Source organism: Carassius auratus, chromosome 49 (genome assembly GCF_003368295.1).
Source record: "Carassius auratus strain Wakin chromosome 49, ASM336829v1, whole genome shotgun sequence".
Lineage (NCBI taxonomy): Eukaryota > Metazoa > Chordata > Actinopteri > Cypriniformes > Cyprinidae > Carassius > Carassius auratus.
The window spans coordinates 5,465,142-5,491,627 of record NC_039291.1 but is presented as its reverse complement, the minus strand read 5'-3'; the positions used below and the strand labels follow the sequence as shown (position 1 = coordinate 5,491,627).

The window sequence follows — 26,486 nt, the reverse complement described above, 5'->3', positions numbered from 1 at the left end:
TTCACTTCCTTTGTAAGTGCCTCACTTAACATGCACACATTTTTGTCGGTTGAAATGAATCCAGTCGTATTTCAGATTCTGAAAGTGGTGTTTATTTGAACCCCAAATGTTGAAATTCAATATCCATATTCATTTACATAAGCATGTATTCATCCGTTCACGTTGAAATTTCTTCAGATTGAGCTCATTCGAGGTGTTTTCATGAAGGCTTTTTTTCAATCTGATTGATCCATCAATTAATCTGATTATTAACAGATTTTTGGGGGTGCATGTGAACACAGCTACTGTAACAAAGTTTTTATTTATTTATTTTTTTTATGAAAAGGAGGCACAAGGGAAGGGGAGTTCTTTAGAAATTTAGCACAAAGATACTAGAAAGTTGAGCACAAAGATTCTAGACTTAATTCACCAGTTGCTCCAGTTGTTCACCAGTGAATTTTTTATTTCAGAAGGAAGGGTATAAATCTATCATGTGAAGGCTACCAACAAGTAGTTCACCCACTTTGAATCACTATATAGATGCTCAGCTTGGTATCACTGAGATGGAATGCAGCTGGGTTTTCCACATTATCACACGGTCTGACTGGTTAAGCACTGCTTGGTGTTCTTAACCCAATTAATGAACCTGATAAATGAAAGTTAGCAGAATGATCAGCGCCTTCTTACCAACACCCTCAGTGAAGTGGATCTCAAGGCCCCCGTGTCGCTAGAAGATATCAAACTGCAGCTATGTGGAGAGGATGGTGTTCTTTTCACCTCTGTCTGGAGGTCTCTGCACGCTGGAGCCCAGCGTGTGCCTGGCAGCAGACCCAGAGTAATCCTTGGCATCGAGTGTGGCCTGGCACCAGTTCAGAAAGCCAGAGTGGTGGGGTGGGGGGGCCCTACTTTAAGAAATGCCAAGTCGAAGGAAGGAAACAATGATCACAGAGCAGGTTAACCCAGGGTGGCCACAAGTTGAGCTTGAGGTTAACGTTGCCAAGAGACATTGTGCAGCTTCACTTTCGCTTCATTAAAGAGATGTATGCGAGGCTTGCCTGTCCGCATTGTAATGTCGGGTCAAGCAGTGGCCAACTGCACATTAGTGTACTGTGTATAAAGACCACAGAGACCCCCGCACAGATTTTAAACGCTTCAAGATTGCATCCTGTTCTTCGTCAGAGACCTTAGACTGAACTTGACCACACTGAGATTCCAGTGCTCATTCGTATCTGGTTTTGCATCGTTTAAAAAAAAAAGTAAGAAGAAGAATAAATAAAAGAAACATCATGATGGTAGGGTTCTATAAACTTATAAAATGTCTGTCTTCTGTTTTGCATAACATAATATTCAAACCAAGCATCAGAAGCAAAAAAAAAAATAAATTTAAATATATAAATATATATATAGCTTTTGTTTTTCTGCTGACCAAGTCTTTATACTTAAAAGTATTTATTTTATCATAAACACAATAAAAACAGTAATATTGTTAAATATTATAATTTTGAAATATAATTTATACCTGTGATGAAAAGAGAGAAAAAAATTGGACGGATGGAATCTTTTGTAACTTTATAAATGTCTTTATAAATTGATCAATTTAATGCATCCTTGCTGATTAAATGTGAAAAATGTACTTACCCCAAACTTTTTAATGGTAGTGTGTGTATTAGTATTTAATGGAAACATGTTTAAATGTTGAATTAGTTTCTAAACTCCTAGTTTCCAAAGTAATGAAGGCCCTCACAATTTTGATGAATTTGTTTACACCTGTTGCAATGGAACAACTTTATACATATATCTTTTTTTTCCGTACATTTATTAATCTTTCACTCATTTTATTTGGCTCTAAAGCCTTTTCATTGCATAGTTACTGCTTTGGCAGATTCAGTGAGTTCATTGAGTAAAGGATTTGCTAGACTGATTCAAAGATTTTAATTTATTTATTTGACAATTGAGCAAATGAACTGCTTCAAAAGAGTCATTAGTACGTGAATCAGAATATGATCTGACTTCTAGTCATGACAATGATCTTATTTTCTGTTAACAGTCAGCTTGCAAACATAGAATTACTTTGCAACCAGATTTAATTTCTCATCCCTATTGTTTGTTCTACAGTTCTTCATGATGATTATTAATTATTAAGCACTGATATGCTTCAGTCAGCTTCATCTAAACATCTCCAAATTGAAAGGAGATAAAGACTGATTTTGTTTATCTATTCTGCATCTGCGTGAATCTGACTCTGCTTGAACAGTTTGGATTATTTAGCATTCTTCAAAGACCTGCCATTGAGTGACGACTCTAATGTAGTCATCATCTGCTGACAGATACCTCAATAAACGCTTGCTGTAGTTTCGGTTCCAGCTCTGAACCACAGATGATGAAAGAAGCGTAGTTCTCTCATATACAAATGCCCTCAGGTTGCGTTTTTCTTTGTTTAAAAAGAAGGTTCCAGTAGATCCTCCAGATGGCATAGGCCTCTTTCTCCCGCAGAGCCTTTCCTGCTTTAAAATCGACTGGGCCTACTATCTATCGGCCAGCTCCAAAAACTGGGCCACAGATCTAATTGCTCTTTCATGCAGTACGAATTCAGGGGGGAAAAGACTTCTGCGGATGCTTGCGTACAGCATGCAGGAATGCACATGGTGGCAAAGATACAGCTTCAGCTTGCAAAACAAAAATGCAACATTAGCAGAAGAAGTCATCTTTATAAAAAAAAAACAGACAAAATGCATCGCTTGCTAAAGGCCTGACTCGGCTGTCTGCACGGCCCGGAAAGTGCAAGCCAGTGTCCATGCATTGCTTGCAAAAGGCAAGTCATCGACAGCAAATGATTCGGGACAAAAACAACAAGACTGTGTTTGCATTACAGTTAAAGGGGTCATTGATGCTTTTTTAAAGATCATTATTTTGTGTATTTGGTGTAACAAAATATGTTGACATGCTTCACTGTTCAAAAAAACACATTAATTTTCAAATACCGTACATTATTGTAGGTCCTCTATACCCCGCCTCTCTCAAACGTGTCGTTTTCTACAAAGTCCCTCCTTCTGACAAGAGCAGTCTGCTCTGATTGGCCAGCTGACCCAGTGCATTGTGATTGGCCGAACACCGCAAGCACTCATCGGAAATGTAATGCCCCTTTCCATAATCACAAGCTTCATCTTTCTAAATAAAAGTAAAGATGGTATAATGTGCTTAGTTTTACATTCAATTGAAGCCCGAAAGGGGAACTGAGTCGCATGACAGACATCGTGATGAAGCTCGTCTGACATTCTTAAAGGGGGGGGTGGAATGCTCGTTTTCACTCAATATCCTGTTAATCTTGAGTACCTATAGAGTAGTACTGCATCCTTCATAACTCCAAAAAGTCTTTAGTTTTGTTATATTCATAAGAGAAAGATAGTCTGTACCGATTTTTCCCGGAAAAACATGACCGGCTGGAGGTGTGATGTGTGGGCGGAGCTAAAGAATCACGAGCGCCAGTAGGCTTTTGCGTTGAGAGCGTTTGGAAGCTGTGACATTACCGTGAGGAAAAACACATCCAAAACAAACCATGGCTTACAGTCAGATTCAGCGTATATTTATGATCCAGAATCAGATCCAGAGGCTGAAATTTAACAAGAGCAGCATCAGCAACGATGTCTCTATGTGGTATGTACTGAAACTGTATATATTTGCTTAGCGGTTTTGGAAAATGACTAAGTTCCACTTTGTCGTCTTTTTTTTTTTTAAGCTGTACATGTGGAAAGTGCAGTTAAGAAATAAGAAATAAACGATGTGCAAATCCGGCGTCAAACTGGGCCTTGTTTGTAAAACAAGCATCTTCGAAATGCAGAGAACAAACACAAACACTTGCACAACTCCGTTGATGCTCTGTAAAAATAAACTCCATCCACTGGTCCCTTAATGCTGTTTTTTTTTTGGTAATCTGTGCAGGGTTGTCTTGCCCTGGCAACCAAAAACACACTTCTTTTGTGACTTTTCGCGACGCTCTCGCTCTGATCAGTGAATGTCTGTTGTGCTCTCAGTGCTCCGCTATACGGGAGCGCGCGCTCTTCCGGCAGAAGTGCCCTTAGGACCCATATAAGGAAATTCCGCTCCATCTAACGTCACACAGAGCCATACTCGAAAAAAACTTTCCGAAACTTGTGACAAACTGGAAGGAGTATTTTTGGAACATAATTTTTGAAACTTTGTCCATGTTTAGCATGGGAATCCAACTCTTTAACAGTGTAAAAAACTCAGTATGCATGAAATAGCATTTCACCCCCCACTTTAAAGTAGCTGAACCTTTACGTGAACATTTGGGCGCCAGTACGCAAATATTTCCACATAGTGACGTAGACATGTGGAGCCATGTTTGAATGAGCCGTCTTAGGGGGGCGTGGCAGAGTCTTAACTTTGATAAAGAATATCTCTTTGGATTTGAGACTTTAGTCTTTGCAACTTTACAGATAAACCAAGAGCTTGTAACACTCAAAAGAGAAAGGAAAAATTGAAATCGCATCAAATGGCCCCTTTAAGAGTTGATATCCGTTTCTGTAGAATTAAGTTGTGCTCATTCATTTTCTTCTCCTTGATCGGTCCTCTAATGCATCGCCGGTGGCAGTAAACGACAGTATGGTTTTATGTTTAAACCAATACCTGGTGCTCTTATTAGTAAACGGCCTTAACTGAAACAATTACTGCTTCTAATTAGCGTATCAGAAGCCGTAAAGTTATTCATAACTCTCTCTCCGGCGTTAGACAGAAGACTTGGCAGCTGCTGTCACTGGAGTTTGCTAAGCAGCTTGATTAATTCGCCATCCAGCTCGTCTGTCGTCAAAATACGTTGAATTGGCTGTCATCTGTCTGCTACAAAACAGACTTGCCTTGATGCTATTTTCGTACGCATACGCACAAAGAGTAAAGAAAGTCCTTAATCTGATTGAGCACTGGCTCTCTTGAAGGAAATTTGTGTAGACTATTCACGAAGGTAATGTCCTGATGTAGGTGAGTTTACATTACGTTGGCTGCTTTTAGCTTTGGGCCGTCTGTATACAGAAGAAGTTAATTTACTCCTGCACTAAAGATAACTACTGGTCATAGGTTAAAGAAAGAGAATGTAAGCAGCCCTTAAAACCTCTATAATTAGTCTGCGTCGATCTGTTACAGATATCTGTGGCTTTGGCACCTGGAATTGTGGGTTGTCAAAGCAATTCCTCTCATGTTACACCTGAGGAGACAATTACTCACACACCCACGTACCATGGGGCAGTGGAGGGAATGATTATCTTTGCATCTTAAATTAACAAGTTAACAATTTGTATATGCTGAACATATTTTAGGGTGTTAATTGCTACTCGCAACACATTTTACTTTAGGGATGCACAGTACTAGTTCTGGTTAATTAGCTGGTAATTATTTTAATGCACGCTCTGGAAAAGTCCATAAATTATGTTAATATGAAGAAATTGTCCATATTAATGTAATTTCATAAACAGATCTGTATTTTTAATTATGCATTGCATTGTTTCCTGTTTTAGGGTTAAAGGAAATATTCATAAACTTGTCCTAACAGAATTTTTTTCAGTTTTTCCACAGAGTTATTCTGACAGTGTTATTCATATAGATATTAAAATGCCATATCATATTTTTTTAGTCAACTAAATGAATCATTAAAGCAAAATAATAAAAATAAATAGTCATTGTAATTGCATCACCACATTGTAATATAATGTATTATAAAATGGATATTCATTTCCTTTGCCTTCATCTAATGCTCACTTATAATCTTTAAAATACTAATAATTTAAAAGACTAATAAATTTTATTTTTACTAAATCTCATAATGAAAATAAATCATTCCATTAACGGTGTTATTTAATTATTAGCATGTTAAAAATTGACGTTTTAGATTAAGCAAAATGTATCTAAATGTAAAAAATAGTAGAAATGTTGGGGAAATGCTATTGTGCAATTAAATATCTAATACAATTAGACATTCATAAGATTATGCTGTAATGCATTAACTCCAACAATGCATGCTCGGTCTTTAAAGCCCAGTACATTACTCAGTTTATTTTTATTTCTAAAGTCATCGTACAGAAAATGGCCTGGAGTTGTAATCATGACATTATGGTTTATTTTGAAAGCCTTAAGCTTGAGTGGCCTAAACACTAATTTTGGATAACCATGGTATTTGATAACCGGAAGCCGTAATGCAATTTTACAGTCTTGATGTTGACTGGCAGATCAACGTCTGCTGAGTGCTGTGTTTTGGCCTTTTAGTTTTCCCCTGTCTTGTCCAATTACGTGTCCTTCTGGAAAATCAGCAGTATTCCTGATCCGGTAATGCAGGACTTCTAGTTCAAGGTTTTGCCTTTTTGCAACTTAAAATGTTTTCTTTAATTGTGCAGAAAAGGGCCATCTATTCATTCCAAGTCAGAGCATCAGGTCCTTGGCCTTTTCCAAGGGGTCAAGTTTTGGCTGGTTAGCATGATCCTACTTGGCCCCTGCTGATAGATTCCATAACGACAATCTCTTCTTTGACAATCTCTTCTATACTCTCTTATTCTTTGTTTTTTTAATCTTACCCCAAACTTTTGAACATTTAATAATGTTTAGATATTTTTCAAATCAGCGTGTTAGAATGATTTCTGAAGGATTATGGAGATTGAAGTAATGGCTGCTAAAAATTCATGAATGAAGTATATTTAAATAGAAAACAATAATTTTGAATTGTAGTATCGTTTCACAGTTTTACTGTGTATTTTATCAAAATATATGCAAATAAGCAAACAAGTCAAAAACACTTTTTACTAATTCCCTAATTTCACTAATTTATTCTAGAATAGCATGAGTGGTTAGATTTTAAGCTGTAAGTTAACAAAGAACTATTTAATTACACAATCTGTATTTAAATATGTTGGTTATTGATATTACACATGGCCACAGCTTAAAGAAATTCATGACGTAGTTCAGACTAGAGTAGACTAGAAATAGTTCATTTACTATGATTTCCGCAATGCGGAAAATGTGTGCGGAATCCAGTCATAAAAACAGAATTCAAAGTTTAACGCGGAATGTCATGAACTTTGTCAAATTTAGAATGAATTAATCAAACGTAGGTCATTACACTTAAATCAAATGGCGATATGGACTAGTATCTGTAACTATTACGCCTCAAATGCTGATTTGAATATGAATCCTGCATGTTCTGAGTGACTGGGTTACTGAATGGCGCAGACGCGAGGTTTCATCAACTAACGTTACACACACTGAAGCGCGCGTGACGCTCGCGGTGATTTCAGCATCTGCCGTCTCACTAACTGAGGACATAAACACATGAACAACATCTCCAGAACTGTTCTGAGAATAACTTCATGAGCATCTGACCGTTTGATTTGAGTAAAACTAGCATCATATAACATACACAGAACTATAAAGGTGTTCACGGTATTTAGGTATTTATTATTATGATTATGATTATGATTATAGTATGCTTCAGTACTGTTTTTTTTCAATAAAGGACTATTTTAGTTTTTGTTCAGTATCCATTTTAAAAACTTGTTTAATTAATCGGTATCGGCCAGTGTGGTCCAACCTAGCTATTGGCATCGGCAAAATCCGCTATCGGTCGACCTCTAGTTCAGAAAAATCAAGCAAATACCTTTCTTTAGTTATTATAGGTCTCGCCATCCACTTCTGAGTCACCGAAATGTTGAATAAAGCTGTTAGATTTACAGAACTCAACTAGAAAAACACAAAGCCACCTTAGTGAGTCTGGCCATTGTGGAGATGGCTCTTATCCAAAAAGGGTAAGTGTGGGCTCCCAGCTGGAGAGTAAAGAGAACGATGATCAGATGTGGAATTGGAGCTGACATCACGATCCCTAAACAGAAACCGATCATTGATGTGTGAGGCAGAGCAGGAAGAGTGTCAGGATGGATACCTCTAGAAAAACTCATTTCACACAGAGGGACTTTCATGAAAGCGATTGGCTTGATGTCTCAAAAAGTAGTATTTTAGCTTTTGTCATCTGGTTCATTAGGAGAACGTTTTACTATGAATTAACTTTATTAGCGATGAATGATCTATCAGTTGATAGATATTACAGATAGTTTATCTGGATGTTTTATATTTTAATATCTCTGTTTGTTTAGATGACCTTTTTTACTATATAACTTATTTAAAGTTTATCTTTGAAACAGTTAATATACAATCCTTTTACCCTGTTCTATGGTTTACCAATCCATACAAATACATATACAAATTATTTTTTTTACATACCTAACTCATTTTTTGATAGACATGATTATGCAAAAATATGCATTTAATATTCATTATAATAAATGTCATACGATGCAAAGAGATTTGTGTTCAGTTTTCTATGCTCAACTCATTTTAAGTCCTCCAGAAAATCACTGAGATGTGGCCAACGGTGCTTTGGTTTGTGACTGTACCTAAGCAACTGAGTGGAGAATGCTGCCTCGTGGGATGTCTGCTAATGTTGGGTTCTCCACACTGAAAATGAAAATAATTATTTGATGGATGGATTTTCATAGTGTTTCATCACAGCTGCTTTAGTGAAAGTGGCTTAATCGTCTGATTTGATGTACTTTTTGGATACGCCTTTTAGACCCAAAGTAGTTTTTCTGGTTTCTCATATGCAAGAAATGACTCTCTCTTTACTGCTCACGAGGTTCGTCATGGGTTCAAGTGTGAATGTGGTTACAAGCTACCTCATTCAATGCACAGAAAAGGGAATGCACACGATTGCAAATATATTACTGAAATGAGCTGTTGGAAGAGCTTCAGTTTTGTTTGAGGGTGAGGTGATCACCTCCGCGAAATCAACATGATGTGGAATTTACAGCTTAATACTGATATAACTTCGGAACATTAACACCCAGACTGGTGGTACTGAGCAGCATGTTTACTGCTGGATTCATGGCTTTGGCTCAGCAGATAAGACTCATTTCATATGCCTTTTAAGATAAGGAACATATGTCTACAGAGCAAGAAAATTTAGAGGAGAAAGCTTATCAGCATTGTTTAGTAGCACGACATTACGGCAAGCATTGCTTTTACTATCGCTCATACTTGGGGCTAGGGACTCTAGCATGTGGCATTGCATGTTTGTGCAAATCCAATTTTCTTCAGAAAATGTAAAAGTCTGGTTAAGTGTATATAATTCCATTAGCTCCAGTGGCCTGTAAAGTGTGGTGATGTTATTTACTTAGTTGGGGCTTTAAATCTTTGTCTGACTAATACAATCAAGAAGTTGATGGATTGCCAGTGAAAATGTTGACATGGAAGGTTAAATTTGTATTTGGCCTCCGCGTCTGGCCCATTGTGGTCAGTTTTGAGTGAGTAAAAGAATCTGCACGGCCAATCTAATCTTTAGCCCTTGAGTGGTGCGATTAGCTGGCTGCTTTCCCCTGACATAAGCCTTTAGTGACATCCCCACTGAGATGACTTGCACCTGCTTCAGGCCAGGAGGAAACGAGAGGATCATGAGGGAGAGAGCAGGATCACTTACCCTCAAACACAGGGTTTAGACGATCCCCGCTCACATCTAGTCAAAGAGAAGCGAAGTAAACTTGACTGAATACGTGAGACTTCTCAAAAGTTTCAGGAGCTGGATGGTTTTAGAATAAAATCTGAACTTCTGGAATCCTTTTTGAGTGGTGTTATTTTGTGAATAGTGTTCATTTTTCGTTTTATTTCTTTCTTGAGGTCCACATGCTTTTAAATTTTTGTACCATTATGGTTTCCCCTTTCTCTTTGACTCTTAGAATTAAATAGGCAATTTTTATTGATTGATTGATTTCTAGTTTTCACCTTTTTTTTTTTATGTAAATAAGTTTGCTATTGGGTTCAGTGTAGTGTGAACTGTCCCGTTCTTCAATAACAGTCCCATTGCAAAGCCTGCATTAATTTGTGACGGAAGTTTGCTAATGGAATAAATGTAAATATAATTGCACAAAAATTAGAGTGGCACATTCCAGTAGTTAAGATCTGAAACAACTTCTGAAATAATCTTGAACCTTGTTTAAAAGAAACTTATTTAAGTTTTATTTTTATGTTATTATAATTTTTAATAATATTTTGAATCTGCTTTTTATGCTTTTATGTTGACTTGTAATATTTACAAATATCTGTATTTCTTTAATTTATATATGAAGAGTTCAGATGCAAAAGCCTCTAAATGCCATCTGAAATTTTCATCTAAAAATAGGATTTTTATCAAATTTCTATATTTATGTTCAGTTATTTCACTTTAATAGCCTGGAAAAGGATCTGCATATTGCCATTAGAGTAAAATTTCTCAACCTAAGAATAGGAGCTGGTTAAAAATCGTAATTTTAGATGAAAATTTCAGATGGCACTTTTTTTTGCATCTGAACTCTTCATATATATTACAAAATTTATATATATATATATATATATATATATATATATATATATATATATATATATATAATTTTTTTGTTGTTGTAATTTTAGTATTTCAACAAACTTATTTTAGTTCATTTCCAAGGCAAAATTTCAAATTTTTGTCAGAAGTTTTCATCTAATATTTCTAGTTTGACTGAAAAAGAGTTTTAATTAACAACAGCATTGAAATTTGGTCAACTTCTGGACTAGGTAGGAAGTTTTGAATCCCAAAATCACCATATGTTCTCTTGTAGTACAGTCTACATCTCAAAAGATCCTCTGGTCTAATGGGAAATGTGTTTCTGACGTGACATTACGAAGGATAATAAGTGTTCAGTTAATCATTTCTACGCTGTTGTAGTATTTGGCATCACAGTGGCCAGTGGTTGAGAAGATGGGGAATATGGTCTGTGGCGGTGCACACACAACTGTAACACTGACATGAACTTTTGACCCAGACTGCAGATGGAGAGAGATTGAGGCTCACAGATCTTCCTGGCCCTTTGGTGTGGAGTGTTTATTGAATAGTAAGGAGCAGCTGTTATGGAGCCTGATTTGAAATGTATCTGCAGTCGTGACTGTTTGTTTGGTTTCCGTTCTACGGCCACAAAGGCTTGTGACTTCATGGTGTTTGAAAGACATTTCCACAAAAACAAAAAGGCTTTTTTGGTGTTTTATCTGACAGCTGAATCAGCCGGTTGACTGATTTAACATGGTTGAGGCACCCCATAACTACAGTGACCAATCGGGTTAAGATCTGCTGTGGGCGAGAACAAACATGTGACACAAGAAATTGAGGGAAATTCCTTTGGCCTCAGAAAATACTTTTTCTTTCTTTCTTTTTTTTACTTCCTCCTGACCAGTGAGATAAATGAAGTATTTCAGAATGCATCTGATGTGTCTCTCTCTATTTAATTATGATTAATAGTGTTTATAATAATAATAATAATAATAATAATAATAATAATAATGTTTTGGATATGCTAGATACATTTTAATGTACTTTTTTACACACAGCCCACATGATTTCTCTGTTTCCCCTTTAGATTGCTAAAGCCATTCACACCCTTGTGTAACTTATGTATAGAATATTTATTATTATTATTGTTTATAGAAGTGCCTGCCCATTCTTATTATTTAATGTACCCATCAGAATCCCAGCGCTTGGTCTTTTGTTCTCCATTTGTGTTGTTGTCATTGTGCGCATGGTGTTGTAGCAGGGCGGCTGCTGTGAAACTACGTGTAGCAATATCTGGTCAGCACATGACATCATGTGACAGCGCTGCGGATGGCCCTCCCCTTTAGGTATTTGTTCACAAGCTCCCAAGAGAGCTTCTGCCTAAGTCAACAACCCCTTTAAAGGCATTTGCTCACAATGGGAGAATTCCGGCTGTTTCTACATGCGCTTTCAACTTAGTTGAATGATACTTACTGTGGCAAGTAATTTTTTTTCTTTTTCTTCTCCGAGGCTAATTCTGGGATCGGGGAGATGATTTAAACCCTTTTTTCCACTAATTACTTGCTGAACATAATTAAAAAGGCGTACTTCATGTTACTATCTAATAAGCTTGAAACGATTCCCTTGTGGAACCAGAGGCCCTGAAGACGTGTGTAACACTATTAAATCTTTACCAACCTGATGATGATTGTCTTTTTTTTCTCTTCCTGTTATTTTTTTTGTCCTCCAATTTTTTACCCTATTAATGGCGTTGAGCTCGTTTTCCGTCCCTTAATAGTCTTCATAAAAGTTTGTGATGATTGCTTCAAACCATTTTGGGGATGCTGGCACCCTTTAAGTCTCTAAAGCCCCTTTCACACTGCACGTTGGACACGGAAAATTGCTGGAACATTTCCGGGGCGCCTTCTGTGGGGCGGGATTGATTTCAGGATTGATCCTGGGTCGGGGACCTAGTAACGTTGCCGGGTTCAGTCCCGAAACGAGCGATGTGTGAACTAAAGCCAGAACTAATGCCATAAAGGGTGTGTGGTAGTGATGACGCATGTTATCGTGCGACTCTTTTACTGGTGTTTTGAAGGCAGATCAAGGTTCGCGATGAAAAAAAAATATGTGCAAACTTTAAGGGGCCGTTCACATATCGCATCTTTTGCGCGTTCAAATTTGTTATTTCCAATGTAGGCGCGCGGTATGCACGCTCATAATGGAAGCGACGCGGTCGTTTTTTCCAGGCGAGTCCGCACCGCATCGAGTTAAAATCATTTAAACTTTTCAGAGAGCCGCAAGCGGGTCATGTGACAAGAACTAACCAATCAGCTTCATCCTTTCCCTTAACAACGTTGAAAGCTCAGCTAAGATATGGATTGCCATTTTGAAATAAATTTAGTAGCAGAGCTACTATTTTTAGAGCTGAAAATCAATTTATCCTTTGCTGAAATTTCTGCGTTTTCATGGAGAGAACACGTCATGGTTGCTTAGCAAAGGCAGACGCCTCAGGGGCGCACCTGCCCGAGCGCTTTGGAAAGAAGGAGAAAACGTCGCACCTAGCGTTTTCCACGCGTTTTTAGGTGCGATATGTGAACGGCCCCTAATGAAGCAGAGATCAGTTAGTTCCTCACTTTCCGCACTGATGCTGAGATCATTTGCAAGCTTAAGTGAAAGTGAACGTGCCTAGCGTTTTCGACTCGTAAATTACACGTAACATCCTGATGTCATGTGTCTTCAAGGGACCTTTACGGGTTGTGTGTGAACGCACCCACATATTCCGGGTAATCCCTGGCAGTGTGAAAGGGGCAAAATCTAGCGACCTGGAAACAATTCCCGGGACGTATTACCCGTGTATTTTCCTGAATCGCAGTGTGAAAGGTGCTTAAAAGTGTTGATAATTAGAAAAATGTAGCCTGAGCAGCAAATCAACATATTATATAGATTTTTTTTTTTTTTTATGTGACACTGAAGACTGGAGAAATGATGCTAGAAATTAAGCGGTGCCACTTTATATTAGGTGGCCTTAACTACTATGTACTTACATAAAAAAATAAGTACAATGTACTTATTGTGTTCATATTGTATTGTAAAACACTTTTGCTGCTATTGAGGTGGGATAGGGGTAAGGTTAGGGAGAGGGTTGGAGGTATGGGTAAGTTTAAGGGTGGGTTAAGGTGTAAAGTATGGGTCAACAGTGTAATTATAAATGTAATTACAGAAATTAATTACAGATGTAATTACATATAGTTTTTTTATAAGTACAATGTAAAAACATGTATGTACACAATACGTACATTGTACTAAATTATTAATTAAAATGTAAGTACATAGTAGTTAAGGCCACTTAATATAAAGTGGGTCCAATTAAGCTTTGGCGTAATAAATTGTATTATTTAAATCGAAAACATTTTAAATTGTAATAATATTTCATAGTATTACCATACTTACTGTGTTTTTGAACAAATACATGTAGCCTTGGTAAGGATAAGAGACTTCTTTACAAAATATTGAAATGTACAGGCCCCAAACTTTTGAACGGTAGACTACTTTATATTTTTGCTAAATTGAATCTCCTCTGGAATGCCTAATTTTATATTCTTTTCCTCATTTTGTCTCTTGAGCTCACTTTATGTGTGCCGATTCAACTGTCCCTTATGTCTCCACTCAGTGTTCAACTTTCATGAACTTTTTAATGGACGGTCTAAGAGTCTAAAGAGTATTGTGGGATCAATTAGATCTTTCCCCTTGTCATTACTGAGAAGGCCAGGACGGAGATGGCCGATTAAAACTTATATCCAGCTCTTCATTTTTCAACAAGCTTGCAGAGATGGATCGCTCTCATATGGTAGTTCACTTAAGCTAATTGCCTGAAAAACATGAACGCTCCGTATGGTCCCATTGTGTTTCACCAAATATAACGCAACTATGTATCTTTTTCATTCTAAAATTCATCAGAAGACTGTTCAGTTGAAAGGTGCACATATGGCAAAGCGCTATCAACCACTTGTAAACATTATCTTATTTTGGAGGTGAACTATTCACTTGCATTGCTATCTATTACCTGGTCTTATTTCTTTTTGGAAAATTTAGAAGCAAAGGCTTATAATATATGGGATTATAAGGATATAAGCCATGAATGCCACCCAATCGTTGACCTCTGTGGGTCTTCTCAGTAACACCCAAGCGCGGTTGGTCCTCTCGTGTCGTTATTAAGAATAGCCACACTCTTCCTGACAGGTCTGGGAATACTCCGCTGTATCTTTGATTGGCTGATAGCGGACAGCTCAAGTGCTGTGCTCACAGCTGACAGAGCTCGGCTCTCACGAGACAGACAGGAAGTGATGTCATAGAATCTACCGTCATACAAACCTTAATGTTTACTTCAAGGTCAGTTGACGGTGTGGCCTCAACTTAAAGGTTATTTGCTCAGAACTATCTAAAAACGTAAGTGAGCTTATCACAAGAAACTTGGTCAAGAATATGTCTAGGTCATATTTCAACCTAAAATTAAAAGCCAAAGATAAATAAATAAATGCATTTTGATAATAGAATAACAAATTTTATATATAACCAATTGTGTGTGTGTGTGTGTGTGTGTGTGTGTGTGTGTGAATATATATATATATATATATATATATATATATATATATATATATATATATATATATATATATATATATATATATATATATATATATATATTATCCTATTAGAGCCTCTTTTCTCAATATTTTGACTCTAATACAGTAAAAATACTTGTGAACAAGAATAAGAAAACTATGAAAAATTACAAGAAATATTAATATTCCCAAAAAGGCCTTCAGAAATCATTCTTATATGCAGATTTATTATCATTGCTGGAAACTCTTGTGCTGATTCATATTTTTCTGGAACCCGTGATACTTTTTGTTCAGGGTTCTTTAAATTCTTTCTTTTTAAGAATTTAAAACTTTTATTCAGCAAGGATGCGTAAAGTGTTAAGAAGTGATAGCGAACATTTATATTGTTAGAAATATTTATATTTTGTATAAATGCTGTTCTTTTAACTTTTTATTCTTCAAAAAACCCTAAAAAAAGTATTGTAGTTTCCAAATAAAATATTTGCCAGCACAACTGTTGCCAGCATTTATAATTCTAACAATAAATCAGCATATTAGAATGACTTCTGAAGGATCATGTGGCAATTTATACTGGAGTAATGGCTGATGGAAATTCAGCTTTGCATCACAAAAATAAGTTATATTTTAAAGGACATTAAAACAGAAACCATTGTTTTATTTTGCAATAACATTTAGCAAGATTACTTTTTTTTTAGCATAAACTTTCAAATAAAACTTTGAAACTACATTTTTTTCTCTCTGTAATGCATGTGTGTGTAATTAAAAAGCATGGCTGCTGTATGGAAAAAAATAAATAAAATTGCACTTTTTGGTTTTGACTTGTACTGTATTGCATTGCTTGTGTTGAGCCTTGGCTGAGATCTTGACTGGATGGTTCTGCTCTTCCACAGACTGAGAGACGTGAATAATGCGCAAAGATTTCCACTGGTTCCACTGCTGCAGAAATGCCCTGAGGCTGAGTCTGGACTGAAGCCAAGGTGAGCTTAGCAACCTGTGATGAACACACGGTCACTTTCTCTCACACTTTCCCCTATCAGATTGTTGGTTACTTCACGACATTGAAGGTCTACTGTGTGTTTATGAAACTACATAGTGAGAAGATGAAGAAAACACTTGTGTGATTTACTGCGAAACAAATGAAAGTGTGAGTTGGTGCGGTTTGTGTGGGTGGCATGATGTCATTTCCTCCCTGTATTTGATTTGAGCAGTAAAAAGGAACCTTGTTTTTTCTCATGTTTGCATTCTTGATCACTTCCATTTTTCATTATGTCTTTTATTCTTCTAAAACAATGGTTTCTTACTTTTAAAAGCTCAAACTCTCAGCCAAACCATCGACGTGCGTTTTAGAAAATATAGGATTTTTGTGTCAGTGAAATTAAAAAACGTTAACCTATAAACCAGTGAGATAAGCCCAAGAAATGAAATCCCCAAACAAGGGGTTTGATCATATCTGTTTTACTTTTTGAATGCTTAGTGGTAAAAAGATGAACCACATTAACAGAATTTGAAAGTATATATATATATATATATATATATATATATATATATATATATATATATATATATATATATATATATATATATATATATATATATATATATATATATATCTCATCATCATCATCATATTTTTTAGATTTTCTGACGCTGGATCTGTAGTTGAAATTTCCATTTATGTATGTGTGTGTGTGTGTGTGTGTGTGTGTATATATATTAGGGATGTCCAGATCCGATGGACTTGGATATATATAATATATATTCTCATAATAATAAAAAAATAAAAAACCTCATCTTTAGTTATGTGGTTGCACAGAGTAAGACCCTTTTGAATCACATTGTTTTCAAGAGCTGGTGTGAATAAATATAGATTCAAACTCAAAGAGACAGGATAGTCTGCGCATGACCTGATATTTCATTCGGACCCAGAATACAGCGAGATGAACATCACAGAGCGCTAAACTCTCCTGCAGTGTGTGTTTCATTCATACTCGAAGCTGGAGCGTGCTCTCGCGCTGATAGTGATATCAGGAAATTCCTAATATGGACAAAAGCGTCCGCTATCACTGTGGTTTTCACAGGAAAACAGAAACTTATGCAAATACGAAGGCATTAATATACGATCACAACAATGAATTGTTTTTCAAGTCATCTCCAGCAGGTGATAAATAAAGTATAATGCAGTGCTAATTAACATATCATTTATTACAGTATAGAAGCTATTCTGCCTTATTATGTGATAAACAGTGTTTGTAGTATATCAACAAATCATTATTATTTGTTATTGTCCAGCATTTATAGATTTCTAAGCCGATTAAAAGCTAGAAATTAGAGAAAAATTTAAGTTGCCTATACTACCAGTCAGAAGTTTTTGAACAGTAAGCTTGTAAATGTTTTTTTATATATATATATATATATATAAGAAGTCTCTTCCGTGTTTTATATTTGAATATATTTCAAGATGTAATTTATTGAACATCTATTATATATATATATATATATATATATATATATATATATATATATATATATATCTCAAATAATGTATGTAATGCATAATTTATATTTATATATTTACTAATATAATATAACAAACATATATATGTGTGTGTTTGTGTGTGTGTGTGTGTGTGTGTGTGTATGTATATGTGTGTGTATTTTTAGATAATATATCAATAAAAATGATAAATACATATGCAATATTAGATACATGTATATTTTTTTATTTTTACATATATTTTTATAATTAATAACAATTTATATATTTACTAATAACATAACAAACAAATATGTATCTATGTATTTTTATATAATATATAAATAAAAATGAGAATGCATATACATTACATTATGTATACAAAACACATGTACATATTATTTATGAATATATAAAACATATTTTAGATATTCAAATATTGAATATGAATGTATTAAAATGTCAGTTAAAATGTGAAATATGTTTTTAAAATGAATAATGTTATATACATTTAAATGTTTTTTTTATTTATATACATACTTGTTTCTGGCAAGAATTCATAGATTGAGTCAGTAGTTTGCTCCAGTAAGTGGCACTCAGAATAGCAGCCGCAAGTGAGCATGTGTTTGGCTGCTTGTGGATGACACAGTCGCCACCTGCTCTGCTTGAACCATTGCTCTATGCTGTCATGTGACTGAAGAGCAGGGTATTGTCTTGGTTTAAAAGAAGAGCGTTCGCTGTGAGCCGACCCTCAGACATTCGTTGTGTATGTAGCAGGGCAGGAGGGGTTGTCCTGTACAGGAAGGGCAGGGGAAGCTGGGGGTGGGGCAGCTGTAGCTGCTCAGATGGGATTTGCATTAGTAGTTTGTCAGCTGTCATTAGGAGCAGATGACAGTGAGAGGATAAGCTGTTTGCACACGGCTCTCTCTCCTCCTCCTCCTCCATGAACCGACCGTTGTACACACCTTAGAAAAACAAAAAGCAGTGATTGTTTCAAAAAGTGTTACATTTTGATGCAAGCAAGTAAGGCATGCAATTTCAGCTGATGGTTGATTGTCATTCAGTTCACTGAAATAAACAGTTTAAGTGTCTGTTTTTTTTAGTTCACTGAAATAAACAGTTTAAGTGTCTGTTTTTTTCTTATCACTTATATTGTGAGATTAGTATGCATACTCTTAAAGGAAGTAACTTTTTACACAATGAACTTGGAAGAATATAATACAATCATTGCTGTAAAATTAAGACTACTGTAGACGAGTAGAATAATACGATTGGATATATTAAAATAAAATATGTATTTCTTTGTCCATTCTGCTCATTGCCTTTTTTGCATGCTTTAAAAACCTGATAATGATATTATCATAACTGTCCTTTAAATGAGTGCATGATGAGTTGTCATTCTCTCATCTGGAGGTGATGAACCGCATACTCTAAATTTGTGCCATTAACTTTGTGTGAGAACATGCAACAGCCATAAATATTTTCCATTATGTCAAACCACCGCGGACTGTATGTGTTCATATAAGGGCCCCTCAGAAGTGTTTATGATGCGCACGTTTCTCATGTTGTGCTCTGAGCAGGTTTTGTGATTCACATTACAACAACAAAAAAGAGAAATGTAAAAATTTGGCTGGAAATATGTCATTGGAATTTCAAGTGCACAATCAGTGTATCCAGATGATTATGTAAGAGTCCTGAAAGATTTTTCAACTGACTTGTTTTCTCTGTGTGCGTTCCATCCCATGTGTCAGGTTATGCTGAGTGTTGCATGTGGTGTCAACTCCTCAGCGCTGTCCATATCTTGCAAAGAGATTCTATATATATATTAATGCAAGTTATCCATGTCATCCACACATCTATAACCCTTAAAGGAACCTATTCTGTATTGAGAAATAGGCCTTAAACAGTTGACTAGGCAAGTGTATTTACATCCCACAGATAGATATTGAATGTATACAGTTGAATGTATAACTGTAAACTTTAGACATGTAGCCTGTAGTACATATTTGATGTGCATTCTTGCAATAATGTGCCGTGAACAAGGTGATAGAATTAGCATCAAATGTCTGTGCTATTAAACTGGACCCAGATAGCACACGTAGGTCTGCAAGATCACTTCATCTGGAAAGCATCTGCTGTGTACAAACTTCTGATAGACATCTTTCAGACATCATTTTAACGTACATTCTAAATCATAAATATCTTAAAGATATTTTATAAACGTCTATTCGATATCTGATAGGAAACGTTCTATAGATATATTGCAGAACAGCAAAAAAAAAACTTTCAAAAAATGTAAATTCCTGCAAATGTATATTCAGATGTCACATAAATGACTCGGTGATGTACGTGTGCAATGAGGAGATGTGTTGTTATTCAGATAACTAGCTGTAATCATGTTGATGAGCACTAAAGTGCTCTGCAGTAATCTTTTCAAACTGTTGCTGCATCATTACAGCAGTTGACCTGAAAAAGAAAACAAACAGTAGACCATTAATGCTAATGCTAATGCTAATGCTAAAGCCCAACTGTAGTTGACAGTGTTTTCCTATGCATATGCATCAGTAGTGATATTGGATATTTTTTTTTAATCAGAATTAGTCAGTTTTTTGTTTTGTTTTGTCCTACAGGAGGGATTCCTGAAACACCAAATCAAGTTTGCACTTTTGTCTGTTTGCAGAAATTTGCCTGAAATAAGGTTTGTGGTTAACACAAGCTCTAGATATTTTCACATTTATTTTATGGCATAATATTCAAGGTCTTAAAAAAGGCAGTTGCTAAAAAGTGGCTTAATGGTTGTCAGGGACAATAAATATATCATGATGCCGAACAGGACAGTCTTATGCTACTCACTTTACAGTCTTGTTGTGTTTCTACTCACGCTCATGCAATCTACAATAACTCGAACTTTCCAAATTGTAGCCTAAATTTTAAATAAGGATTTAAAGAGTTGTCAGCATTTTATTTCTGCTGACAATATTTAGGATATAAAATTAATAGAAGTTGTGTTTATTTGTGAAGATTATCTTGATGAACATGTAAGGATATAACATAAACCTTTTGGTCAAAGAGCCTCTTTTCTGTAAAGCCAATGGAAAAATCTCTCCTTTTTTTTTTTTTTTTTTGTGGAATCCAGGGTAATGCTATCTTCCAGGTTGGCTAACAAAAATGTGTCATCCCTGCTCCGCTCTAGCTAAACTCTTTCCTGAACTAATTTGGATTGGTTAACATTTGTATTTGCAGAAACTTCTAAAAAAATACAGTTAACATACATATACTAATATATAAAAAATACAGTTAAAATACAGCTTTCTGGATGTGGCAAACACATCTTGCTCAACTAATGTTCTATATTATTCAATGTAGGTTAAGTTGTTGTATTAGAAAATCAGTGTGAGGCAGCTATTTACAATACCCTTGTTCCATAAACCCTGTCTTTTATGTAGGCTGGAACAAAAGTTAAGACATTTTCGACCAAACCCGGAGGTGGTATTTAAGCTCGCCGGCGATCTAATCTCTGAGCTCTGTTTGTCAGCTGCAGAATGTGGACCCTCCCACCTAGCAAGCACTAGAGACGTTTATTGATTTTTCTCACTGCATCTGTGCCTCTCGTAACCCAAAACCCATCAATACACATCAGAGATTTAACCCCCTCTCTGTTACACTTTCAGTTATGGGAATACAATTAACCCGGCGTTTCGAAATGTTCCGACAGGCTCAGCGCTAGAGCAAACAGTACACTTCTGATGGACAGATAAGGGAAATCCATTCCAGCCGCGAGCGCCCTGTGCCCGCGAACTGCTCCAGATCCACCGTTTGCCGCTTAATGTGTTTATTATACAGCGCTCTCCCTGTGGCAACTTGAAGTGGCTGTCAGTTTAAAAGATTCATGAATATGATCAGCATTGGTAAATGGACGCTGGCTTTTTGGGGCCTGCTTGATGCTGGTACTTTAAGACCATTACGTTCTCAGTAATTGTAGAGCTTATGAGTGGCAGGAACATCTCTCTTTCCCTCTCTCAGTCTAACCATCTGGGACAGTGGCTGGAGACCGGGCCTGCGGCTCTGGGGAGGAGAGAATGTCAATCTCCCCTCCTCCTCCTCTTTTGCTCTCTCTCTCTATCTCAGTCACATGCTTGTTGCAGTCCCCACCCCCCTTCTCATCCGCCGCTTGTTTTTTGCATTTCCTTGCAAGACTGTTTTCAAGTCTTTCACATATTCTCCATCAGCACTGATTGGTTTCATTTCCTTCACTTCCTGTCTGTGCTCGTTCTCACTAGCTGACGCTTCGTCTTCGGGCTCATTATCATCAGCTGAAGAGGCTGTAAACACTGAATCTCCTGCAAATCTCCCTCAGACACTCACTACTAATAAAGGCCCATCTGTTCTGCATAACCACGCTCCCCATCGGCCTTAGGGATCTCTCCACACTGTAATCAGTAATGTTGGGTAATAGCTGTGGGTTGCTCGCAACAGCTCCACACACTCTTGTGTATTTTGGCTTTGCGAACCTCGAGCCCCTCACACCCCCCCACTCAGAGATTGAACTAATTTCACCTTCGAGATGGATTTGGGCTCGGCGCCATTAGAGGGGCGTGAAGGTTGGATTCACGTGGTGAGATTTAACGTATGATTATGATGCAATTCCCCTCGGTTTGAATCATGCGCCGGTCCGTATAGGAGGGTCAAGCAAGGACATTGTTCTTAACGGCAAGGCTAGTCATTATACAAAACCTTCAAAGACCCCTGGACCGATGCAGAAGTGGTGCCCTTGCTATGTCCGGGAGCCCTACAAGCACAGGGTGTGTCGCCAGTCTTGATCCCTCTGAGCTTTTCAAGCCACAAGATTACAGGGATGGCACATGAAGCTTTGGTGCAAGCTGCCTCTTTGTCTACTCCAGGAGAATGATGGATTGAGTCTCCCTCTTCTGCTCCTCTCTTGAGATGTCTGTTGGGCTTTGTTTGGCAAGTTTAACTCTCTGTCTTTTGGTAGGCGACGTGTTAACCTTCCACAGTATCCATCCCACAGTTGGAGCTGGAGATGGAGGCTCAAGACTATAGTGTATCTTCTGCATTTTAAGATGACTATTTAGCAAGTACTATTCTATGATGAATTACAATTTAAAAAATCATTTATTTTTTATTTTTATGAAATTAAAGAAGGCTTTTAGTCAAAACTTTTGTGATTAATATACAGACTTATTCTGGAACAAATTTAATAAGCAAAATAAGGATATTTGTTGAGTGAACAAATTTTGTTGTGTGGGTGTGGGAGGGAGTGTGTTGCTATTAGTTGATACAACTGTCCTGATAAAGTATCAAATAAATATAATCATCTAAAGTAATTTTGAGTTTTTATCTTATCATTTGTGTTATTATTTATTTTTAATGATTTTTTATATATGTATTAATATTTACATTTTTCTAAATGTTATATTTGTAATATATTTTTTATGTTTATATATTTTGAAACATTAGATATTTGAAAAACTTAAATAAAAAACACGTAATTGGATACTTTTATAAAAAGAATCATATTATTGGTAGTTAGGTTGAGATGTCATGTGATGCAACTCGCAAAATATTTAATGATATTTATACAATAATTATTCATGACACTTTGACAAATACATTTTAAAAAAAATGTGTAAAGTGTAATGCACTCACATGTATTCAAGATGCTAGAAAAAAGTCATTGATTGTAACTTGGTTGTACCACATGACTTTTTTGAGTCTTTGTATTTACATTTTTGTCTAGAAATTGTTTCTCAAAATCAACATGAATACAAAAATTGCATTTAGAAGTACTTGGCACGTGTTTTAAGCTAATTGTTTCTACACCTTGTCTTGGACACTCTTCTTTTTCATCGGCCCATCAAATCTCAAGCTTGTCTCTTTGATTTCAGATCTTTAGTTCAGTTCAGACTTACAGCTTGACATTTGAACATGAACAATTCATACTAATGATCTGTGGAGCACTGTACTTGCAGCCTGCTAAAACCATGAAGTCTGGAGATTTTTGGTTCTTCCTTTCAATTCCAGCATTGTCGTCTCTGTTTTTTGAAGAACCCAGATTGTCATCCTCCTGTCGGACAGGCACTGTCTCTTCCACTGATATCCAACCCATCATTGGATGTGTACACACCAATGGCTCTCTGAAAACTTTATCAGTGGGGCAGAGTCAACTGATTTTTTTTAGTCGTTATTTGGCTGGGTGTCTATATGTATTTCCTAGCTTCTAAAAGGCAGTTCTGCTTAGGTTTGTGGTGATGTAAATGCAAAGAGGTTTACTCCACTTCCCAAAGATGGTACAAGAATCTTCATTTTAGTGTAGCTATATACATCATTGCCCTGGCGAAGCCACAGAATGTCCAGGTTAATGAGATCCAATCCCCTTGCAAGCTATTTGGAAAATTGCTGTTGTCGTAGTCTCTGCTAACAGTTTGTCCACACTATTGATGTACTGTCCAGTAAGGTACTGTCTATTAAAGAAACACAGAACACTGTTGAAACTTTCATCATATGTTTCTGCTTCTGCTGCCTGTATTCTTCTCACATTGTAAGGGTCCATACTACAATTTAACATTTCAGAGCATTACTTTATATTACTGTAAGTTGATTGAATTACAGAATAGCTCAATAATAATTTTGTTCACATTGTTTAGAGTCCTGCATTTGATGTTCGGGAATTTTTGTTTGTTTGTTTGTTTGGACAGTTCAGGCTCTGTGAATAAATCCATGTTTACCATCTGCTTCCATTTATTGTCCATCGTTTGATGTTCAGTGAGACTACACCAGGTCTAGCCAGGCATGACTGGATGAACTCATGAATTCCGGGCTCCAGCAAGTAGCCATTAAAGGGTTTGTCACCCAAAAATAAAAATTATGTCATTAATGACTCACCCTCATGTCGTTCCAGACCCCTACGACCTCAGTTCATCTTCGGAACACAGTTTAAGATTTTTTTGATTTAGTCCAAGAGATCTCAGTCCATCCATTGAAACTGTGTGTACGGTATACTGTCCGTGTCTAAAAAGGTAATAAAAACATCTTCAAAGTAGTCCATGTGACATCAGAGGGCAAGTTAGAATTTGTTGAAGCATAGAAAATACATTTTGCTCCAAAAATAACAAAAATTACAACTTTATTCAGCATTGTCTTCTCTTCCGGGTCTGTTGTGAGCGCGTTCACAACTCTGCAGTGTAGTGATGTCCGGTTCGTGAACGAATCATTCGAATCATAACAGTTTTTTCTTCGTGAACCAGTTCACCAAATCAAACAGAATCGTTTGAAACGGTTCGCTTCTCCAATAAGCATTAATCCAAAAATTACTTAAAGGGATGGTTCACTTTCAAATTAAATTTTTATATCTTTTAGCTTACCTCAAGGGCATCCAATATGTAGGTGTCTTTATTTCCGCAGTAGTTCCCATTTTGATATTTTTAGGTCAAACCGTTCTTGTCTGTGACTCATATAATAGAGGTCTATGGTCACCACCTCAAAAAAGCATGCACAGAGGATTCCAATTTAAACAGTTCCCCATCGTAAGTACACATTGATGACCTAAGAACTGTATTTATATCATTTTTACCTCTTGTACAAAATCACATCCAACTGATCTGAGGGCGCACGTGCCTCCTATTGTGTGACTTGTGCACATGCTCTGGCTTAGTCTGCGCAAGTGCGGAAAGTGCCGGAAGTGATCTCTGGCGCATGTACGTCACTCATTGTTTACATTTACTGTCTATGGTTTACACAGAGATTTCGGAAGTGTTATCTTTCACCGTGAAAATCTAAACATATTTAGACGTACAGGAACTTGCAATGGAAGACGATTTCAATATATCAACAGACAGTGTTGAATATTTCCACAGCCATATTTATTTGAAATAAATGTATTTCGCTTTCCGCGCTTTCACAGACCAGAGCGCACGCGCTCACGTCACACAATAGGAAGCACGCGAGCCCTCAGATCAGTTGGACGTGATTTTGTACAAGAGGTAAAAACAATATAAATACTGTTCGTTTTCTTACACAAACCACTCGTTTCGTGTCTTCGGTCATCAATGTGTACTTACGATGGGGAATTGTTTACTTTGGACTTCTCGGTGCATGCTCTTTGAGGTGGTGACCATAGACCTCCATTATATGAGTCACAGACAAGAACGGTTTGACCTAAAAATATCAAAATGGAAACTACTGCGGAAACAAAGACACCTACATCTTGGAAGTACTTGAGGTAAGCTAAAACATACCAAAATTAAATTTGAAAGTGAACTATCACTTTAAGCTGTTAACTTTTTAACATGGCTGACACTCCCTTTGAGTTAAAACAAACCAATATCCCGGAGTAATTAATTTACTCAAACAGTACAGTGAATGAACTGCTGTGAAGAGAGAACTGAAGTTGAACACCAAGCAGAGTCAGATAACAAACAAAAGATTGACTCGTTCTCGAGTCAAGAACCGGTTGCATCTTTTTTGGATCACCAGTACAATGAACCGAGAACCGTTTCTGGTGGACGCGTCCGATTTGAGAACTGAGGAGCTGATGATACTGCGCATTCATGATTCAGCGTGAAGCAGACTGACACAAAGCACATCTGAACTGAACTGGTTCTTTTGGTGATTGATTTCCTATCTTATTCTGTGCTAATGTTATGAGCGCGGGTAAATCGAAGGCTTGAATGAAGGGCAGTCATCGCCAATGACGTCATTACGTCGAGCACAAAAGAACTGGTGAACTGTTTTGTTTTTTTCAACCGGTTTATTGAATCGAATTGTCCGAAAGAACCGGTTCACGGAAAAGAACCGAACTTTCCATCACGTGAACGCAGATTGATAAGTAAAAGTATGAAAGTGATGTGAAATTCAGCAAAGTATGGTGACCCATACCCAGAATTCGTGCTCTGCATTGAACCCATCCAAAGTGCACACACACAGAGCAGTGAACACACACCCGGAGCAGTGGGCAGCCATTTATGCTGCAGTGCCCGGGGAGCAGTGGTGGATTCAGTGCCTTGTTCAAGGGCACCTAAGTCGTGGT

At 36.7% G+C, this 26,486-nt stretch overlaps 1 protein-coding gene across 7 annotated transcripts in view; it reads left to right on the top strand.

The window, feature by feature from the left end:
• The window catches only part of LOC113066077 (nuclear receptor coactivator 2-like), a 100,219-nt gene that overhangs the window by 7,697 nt on the left and 66,036 nt on the right, over window positions 1-26,486 (top strand). For all 7 annotated transcript variants that reach the window (XM_026237690.1, XM_026237688.1, XM_026237692.1 and 4 more), the window contains exon 2: window positions 15,858-15,944. The gene's annotated coding sequence lies outside the window, so the exon portion shown is untranslated. The remainder of the gene's footprint in view (window positions 1-15,857; window positions 15,945-26,486) is intronic.